Below are 8,447 nucleotides of genomic sequence, written 5' to 3'. Positions count from 1 at the left end.
TATTTAAAAAAAATATATTATTTAAAATTAAGAAACAATTTTATAATAAAGAAAAAAAAGGGTAATGGGTATCACCAAGCCCAGATAACTTTTAAACCGGATCATAACATATCATTTCTTTGTGAAACCATTTCATCATCAAAACTCAAGTATATTAATTATTAACTTTCTTACAATAAATAAAATTAAAATCCAAATATACATATATAAATATTAAAAACGAATAATGTAAAACAACCCCCGTAATACGGGGGATAAAATCTAGTAAAACATAAGATGGGTCGGATTAAGTTTGCTAGTGGCGTTTATTTTAGTGTGATATAAAGTATGACCGCATCTAATCTAATATAATCTAACTATAAATTAAAGTAACATGATTTTTTCATGTGTCATCATTCTAGGGCTTTCACATAAGATGCTACATAGATGCATGACCTCATGTTTCAAACTAAAGATGTTTTACCAACTCCACTTAAGTAGTTATTTTGTTGAATTTTTTGACTTTTAAATGATATATTGTTAATTCACATATAATTAATGTATTACATATAACAATGTTTTATTTTTATTATGTTTTTCACCCTTGTGGAACACGAGCTCTAACCTAGTTAGTAGTCTAATAAAATAATTTAGAATATTATAAAATCCGACATAAGAACTTTCAATTCCTTTGAATTAAACAAGCCAAAATTATACACATAATTTGTATGTTTATATATTGATATATGGTCGTTAGGTTTACCGTATTTATTCAAAAAATGCATTGATTTTATACAATGCTCAAAGCAAAACATGATTAATAAATAATAAGTTGTTTAGATTCAGAGTATTTTAATTATATAACGTATCATCACAAATAAGAAAATAACAACTCATAATGTTTTTGAGATTCATATATACCGACTATAAAAAATTTCAAATGTTTCAACCATGCATATCTTGTTATAAAATAATTATTCTATTTAAAACACTTTTAGTTGACATCTAGTCAGCATCACACGTTATCTTAATACAACAGCATGTCTTAAGACATACGCTGAAAGTAATTGTGAAACTACAATGCCAATTAGGCTCTAAAATATTACCATACAATCCAATATATCCACATTTCAAGTCACACTATACCTCAACGCTCTATATCATGTCACTACTATTAGTTATCATAACTACTTTTCCATAATACTCTTCAATTAAATATCTTTTGTACACAAAGTAGCATGCAATTTTCCATGTCACGGGTACACTTTGGTGAAGTACCAAAACATGAATACGCGATCCAATGGCTTTTTCCCCTTTCACGTCGCGCTAAAGCCTTAAGGTTGATGGCAATCTAACCCAAGCAATCCCCAAGAACCGTTAGTAATTATAAACAATCAAATAATAACAAATACTAATACTTATGATCTTAATCAATGAATAATACTTTAATTAGTAAAATGCTTCAAAACCTTTGATTAAGTGCGTTGATACCTTTAAGCACTTATACATTCTCAATCCACTGAGCAAGATGAACAATTTGTGGAGCACTAATTTCACACCTCAAAATCAAGCGCCAATCATTCATATAAAACTTCATTATCCTTATTTTAACCTAAGCAGTTAATGTAGGAAAATATCGGATATCGGTCAAGGACCGATATCTGAGATATCGGTCAAGGACCGATATCTGAGATATCGGTTATCGCAGTGAGGTATCGACAGGATATCAGTAATTTTAATATCATGTAAAATTCATATATAACATTTTAACACTTATAATTCAGTATAGTTTCCTACCATTAACAAGTTAACCTTTTGCAAATTGTAAAACACTAACAATCGTGGCAAGTAAGAATTGATTAAGACTTAAAACACTAACATTGAACACTAAAAGTTGATAATTAAGACTTAAAACACTGATATCGGGAATATCGGTGATATATCAGTCCAATATCGGTCAATATCGCTGATATAATCGGTAACGATATTCTGACCGATATTTCGCCAAAGAACCGATAACTGACATATCGTTAGCATATCAGCGATATCGATTGCACAAATTTTAACCATCGTTACTCCAACAAATAGTGATAGATGATGGTATAGACCCCGAGGGTTAAATGGTTTTTGGGGTCTGCACAGATAAACAAACTGTTAGCTAATCACAGGACGGGATCATGATATCAAGTAACAAGTGAACAACCAATGAAATTATATAAAATATTTTGTTTGCACCGAGCCACCGACAATGTGAAGTTTCCTTTAATATTGCTATTAATAATAAAGTAAATACGTGGATATGGTCATGTTTTGATTTTTAAAATGTTTGGATTATTCTAGTGGTACCACTTATACGAAATTTTAATGGAAAGATGCGCACGAACCATATTTGAAAAATAAATAAAGATATTATTATTATATAAATAAATATATTAAATTGTGTTATCATAACTTGTGTCGGTGTATCAAAGCAATCATATAGGAATCGAGACATACGTGCGCAAGTCGTATTTAATTATTTATCAAATCATGTACAAATAGATAATGCTAACTTAATATAAAAATATTAAGTTGTGCATATATTACGATAAATTAATTTTTTTTCGAACGACAAAATATTCACATATTATGAGGTAATATAAGGTTTGGAACCCTCACATTTTAATAGCTTTATCACTCCGTGAGAATGACACAAATTAACTGATTTGTAATAGTATAGAAACTTTGATATTATATTCTTCTTATATCTTCTTTTTAGAAAGGCAATTTCATGTATACCTTTTCTAATTTTACTCTAAAGTTCATAGCATGACTCGAACTCTCAAAATCCATGAAATTAGACATCATTTAACACACCAAGCATCATTGGACTAAATGCATTTGATACTTATACAGTTTATATCTTACAAAATTATAAGTTTATATCATACTAACTGAGTTCAAAATTTAATATTTACGGCTCTCTTATAATATCTTATCATTGATACATAATTTCATTATTTTATTTTCTTCTCTCTCACAGAGAAAATATCATGTTATTCAACTATGATCCGTGATATTAACGTAATAACATGGATGTTATACATATAGTGCTTGCGCAAGCTTTCAATTGGACTTTGTTTAGTGCCTTAATGACCCATAACTATTGGAACCATGCTTCAAACGTTGTTTTTTATATTTGCACAGTGATGAAGACATTAAAGGTATCAACCAATTACGGAACTTAAATAATCAAGCTATAATCATTCTTTTTGTTCAGTAACTCTTACATACAATCAGGGTCGTCTCTAAGAGCACGATGGTCGTCGTGGGCCTTGCACGAGCTATAAAAATGGGCCTCGAAATATATTAAAAAAAATTAATAACTCATAATATATGAAATGTATTGAAAGAAATTAAAATTTTATGGGCCTCAAATCTCGATGGGCCTTGCACGATTGCCTAGCCCGCACATGCTCTAAGACGGTCCTGCATACAATATCAACCAATGGGATCATGCCTTTAATGGAACATGTATTCCATGTACTTCTCAGCCAACACTAGCGGTCTTAGGGCGTTCGAGTATTTTGGATATGTTTGTGCTTCTTCTTATTATGTTTTAAGTTGTTAAGTAGCTATTTGAAAATCTTTGTGTTCCTCTGATGATATTTCGAAGCATCTATTTGATTCTTCTTTTTGATGTTTTAAGTGGACAGCTATTTTAATAAATAAAAGGAGTGTGTTATTCTATTGATATTTGGACGTGTTTGTAATTCTTGTTTTGATGTATTAACTATTAAGTGGTTAGCTATTTAGAACAGTTTGTAGCTCTTATGATATTTTGGCCAATATTTGTCTTCTATTATGATGATGTTTTTGATCTTCATGAACAACTTTCCGGTTAACAACCATATCTCGTTCACATACATAATTAGATATGAAATACAAAAAAGATGCTGATAGAAAGAAAATGCCTGCAATTTGGTAAAAATTTGTATTTTATTTATTTTCTTTAAAACGAACTTAAAACAAGATTATTTGGAATAGGTAGCAAAAAAATAGTAATGTTTGTTGGGTAATGGATCTGAACCGGGTAGCTTTTGGTATGGGCCAGACCACATGATCTTTCATATTTTCCTTTTTTGAGCTTTTTAAATAAGTGATAGATTAAATATGTTTTTGTTTTAAAACAAATTATTATATTGGTGGTCTAGTTTCTGAAACAAAACATGTATTAGGAAAACGTATGGTTTCTTATCAATTTTAGTTGTATTTTAAAGTTTACTCATTTGAGAACGTTATGTAAATAATTTTTTTGGTTGGTATTTGAGAATAAAAACTTAGCTTTGGTTTGTTTGTTTTTTTTTTCATAATTTGAACGATTTGACCATTTTCATATCCCATAAAACCGAGGTGCGACCAATAGTTAAATTATACATATATTTAAATTACAGCTTTTTAACATGTAATTTATGATTAGACTATCGTACTGGTGTTTTACATGTTGTACATTTGATTCCTTAGGCTGAGGGGTGTGGGGCTTCACCGGGGGCGCGAGAGCCCCTCCGCTCGCGCCCCCAGGCTCTAGCACCACACCACCGGGGCGCGAGAGGGGCGCGAGAGTGGTGCGAGCACGAAAAACAAAGCAGGCGCAAGGTGGTTCGCGGGTGAGGATGGGCGTAAAGGTGCATGGGAAAGTGTGATCTAGCCATTGGAAAAGTGCAGGTTGGTCGGAAAACTGCTACGACAGATTTTGAACGTAACTATGTGATCGAACTAACACGATCAATATGAGATTAACAACCGGTTCATCGGAAAAAGTGCAGGTTGGTCGGAAAGGGTATTGTTTTGTTGTTGGGTTTCATATCGGTTCATCGGAAAAAGTGCAGGTTGGTCGGAAACCTTCTTTCAAAGGTGGCGGGGTGGGTTATGGAGTGAAGATGGTAAATCAAGGGTATTGTTTTGTTGTTGGGTTTCATATCGGTTCATCAGAAAAAGTGCAGGTTGGTCGGAAACCTTCTTTCAAAGGTGGCGGGGTGGGTTATGGAGTGAAGATGGTAAATCAAGGGTATTGTTTTGTTGTTGGGTTTCATATCGGTTCATCGGAAAAAGTGCAGGTTGGTCGGAAACATTCTTTCAAAGGTGGCGGGGTGGGTTATGGAGATTATAATAGCAAGGGGTATTTTTTATTTATAAAAAAATAAAAAAAAAATCCGCTGGAGCCCCTGCTAGAGCCCCTCCACACTAGGGCCAGGGGCTCCAACGGGGGCTCCAACACCCATCTTATCCAGTTTCTCTCTCTGCCACACGTCACAATATTATTGGCTGGAGCCCCCACTCGCGCCCCCATTAGAGCCCCCCACACCCCTTAGCCTTACGTAATGAATATTTCACTGTGTTATCACACATGTTTGGTAATGTATCACATCTGTCTATTCGTAATATGATATAGTCATTCTTTTTCTTTTGTCTTTTCTCTCTTATATATGATTCCTTCTCTCACTTCTATTTGAGAGATGGCAAATCGAGTTCTTTATGTGTTACCAGCTCCATTGACACATCCGGTAGTTTGTGTTACCAGGTTCCATTTTGGAAACCTTAGGCGGCGACACGTTTTCCCACCTTTATGCCACCCGCTGAAATGTGGCAAGTCTAAATAGTAGTTTACAAAAAACACAAACTTTTATCCATGTCAAATAGCCACTTGATGCCATCTAAATCAACACTCTATGCCCTTAACCCATACGCACTAAAACAAACCAACTTACATTGACGAGATGTTCCAACCAACGGTTCTCAAATCTAACTAAACTATTTTGGCCTTTGTTTGTACTTGCGTGTGTGCGTTCGTGCATGCACATGTGTAGTCTAGTTCGACTATTAAATCCGCAATCCTTAAAAAGTATGAGAGATTACAAAACAATTGATCAATGGATGAGAGGGTCACCGATTGTTGACTTCTTTTTATTGTTACGTTGTTTAAAATACATTAGTATATCAATCAATCAATCAATCATACCCAGTAAAATCCCACTGACAGCAAAGCTATAAGTAGGGTCTGGGGAGGGTGGGATGTAGGCACACCGTACCTCTATCCAAAGGAATAAAGAGGTGGCTTCCAGAGAGACCCTCGGCTCTAAGTACATGTGTATGAAGCAAAATAAAGGAAATCAAAGTTTAACAGTTATATAAAAACTACTACTAATTATAATAATATTAATATTAATAATAAGATCACAGTTTAACAGCTATATAAAAGCTAATAATAATTATAATAATAATAATAATATATGTAAGGGAAATACCATTATGGTATGTGACCTAAATAAGTTAAGTCTAAGTCCTAAAGTATTCAATTCTCTCTAAAAATCCTTAACTTTAATTCTACTTCTCCACGAATTCATATCCTCAACCATGTCCTCGGAGAGGTTTAGGTCTATCAAATCATGCCTAATCCTCTCATCCCAAGTCAATTTCGGTCGTCCTCTACCCCTCCTCCCCTCTATAGTAATGTTTTCTACGGATCTAACAGGATTCGTCGTCTGTCTTCTCTTTACATGTCCAAACCATCTCAATCTCCACTCTCTTATCTTGTCTGCTATGTTCGCCACCCCTAATCTCTCGCGAAACTCAACGTTTCTTATTCGGTCTAGCCTTGTGTGCCCACACATCCAACGTAGCATTCTCATTTCTACTACCTCCATCTTCCGCACTTGTGCCTTCTTGATGGCCCAACAATCTGTTCCATATAGCATTGCAGGTCTAACTGCCACCCTATAGAATTTTCCCTTTAGTTTAGTCGGGAAACTCTTGTTGCACAATATACCTGTGGCTGCTTTCCATCTACACCATCCTACCTGAACTCGGTGGGTCACATCACTGTCTAATTCCCCATCGCTCTGTACAAATGATCCTAAATACTTGAACTTCGTTACCTGCGGGACCACCTGACCTTCAATTGTGATCTGTGCGTCTTCATTGTCGTTTATCCCACCAAAATCACAGTGGAGGTACTCCGTCTTAGATCGGCTAATCTTTAAACCTTTTGTCTCTAAGGTTGTTCGCCACTCCTCAAGCCTCATGTTTAGATCTTGTTTTTTCTCAGCAAGTAACACAATATCGTCTGCGAACATCATGCACCACGGGAGAGTCCCCTGAATCGACTTTGACAACTCATCCAAGACTACTGCAAAAAGAAACGGGCTCAACGTTGACCCCTGGTGAAGACCTACATCTACAGGAATGAAATCAGTATCCCCCACTGGCGCACGGACACTTGTTTCACTCATGGTATACATATCCATAATTATCTCTATGTATTTCCTGGGCACTCTTCTACCCTCCAAGCACTCCCAGAGCACCTGTCGTGGCACACTGTCGTAGGCCTTTTCTAGGTCAATAAACACCATATGTAGATCACGCTTCTTCTCCCTATACTTTTCCATTAATCTTCTTATAAGGTGTATTGCCTCTGTGGTGGAACGGCCCGGCATGAAGCCAAATTGGTTGACCGTAACCTGAGTTTCTCGTCTAAGTCTACCCTCAATCACTCTTTCCCATAGCTTCATAGTATGACTTAGTAGTTTGATTCCTCGGTAGTTACCACAACATTGGGCGTCTCCTTTGTTCTTATAGATAGGAACTACAACGCTGCTCCTCCACTGGTATGGCATCTTACCTGATTTGAGAATACTATTGAACAGAGTAGTTAACCACATGACTCCTTCCTCCCCCAGACACTTCCACACCTCGATGGGTATGTTGTCTGGGCCAACCGCCTTAGACCTTCCCATCCTCCTAAGTGCATCCTTCACCTCTTCTCGTGTGATCCGTCTGCAGTAGCAGTTATTCGATTGTTGTCGTTGAAAGTTTGTGTTGTCATGTTCTTCTTAGAAAGCTCTCCCATTGTTAAAAAGATTGTGGAAGTAGGTTTGCCATCTTAGTATATTTTAATCAATATGCATATCATAAAATCACGCATATTTATCTTTAACATGAGTATGATATTTTTTTAACAAGTTGCATATATAATGGCGTATTAGAATTTCTTAACGCGTGCCAACCTTGGTGTTATCGGTATCAAAATTTGAGGTGTTGAATGCATTTACTCTTACCTTTAAGACAAGTGACGCCTATTAATTGTTTTTCCCACTTCTCCCTGTTTTCTAGGCATCAATTTACAATAATGATTGCAAGCGAACGGAATGTGTATAAAATTAGATTTAAAAATTTTAGACAAGAGATGGACATGACATTATGGACTACCAAGTTTGTTTAACCAAAACATAAATACTCGTTTACCCAAAGTCTAAAAACGTATTTGTAAGGCATGATTTAGGAATCCCATCAAATCATTTTGTAACGAATAGGCATACTCGATTCTGAATATATACGCAAAAACCAGCCGAGCAATGAGTAATCGGTTACCTGATGGGAGGTTTTACAATCTAACATTGTCTGAAATTACCAATACCCGTCTTATTCCCGTC

This window comes from Bidens hawaiensis, unplaced genomic scaffold, assembly GCF_021521415.1.
Source record: "Bidens hawaiensis isolate Kalapana, Puna unplaced genomic scaffold, B.hawaiensis_p1.1 tig00022524_1, whole genome shotgun sequence".
NCBI classification, from domain to species: domain Eukaryota; kingdom Viridiplantae; phylum Streptophyta; class Magnoliopsida; order Asterales; family Asteraceae; genus Bidens; species Bidens hawaiensis.
This window is presented reverse-complemented; position numbering follows the sequence as displayed.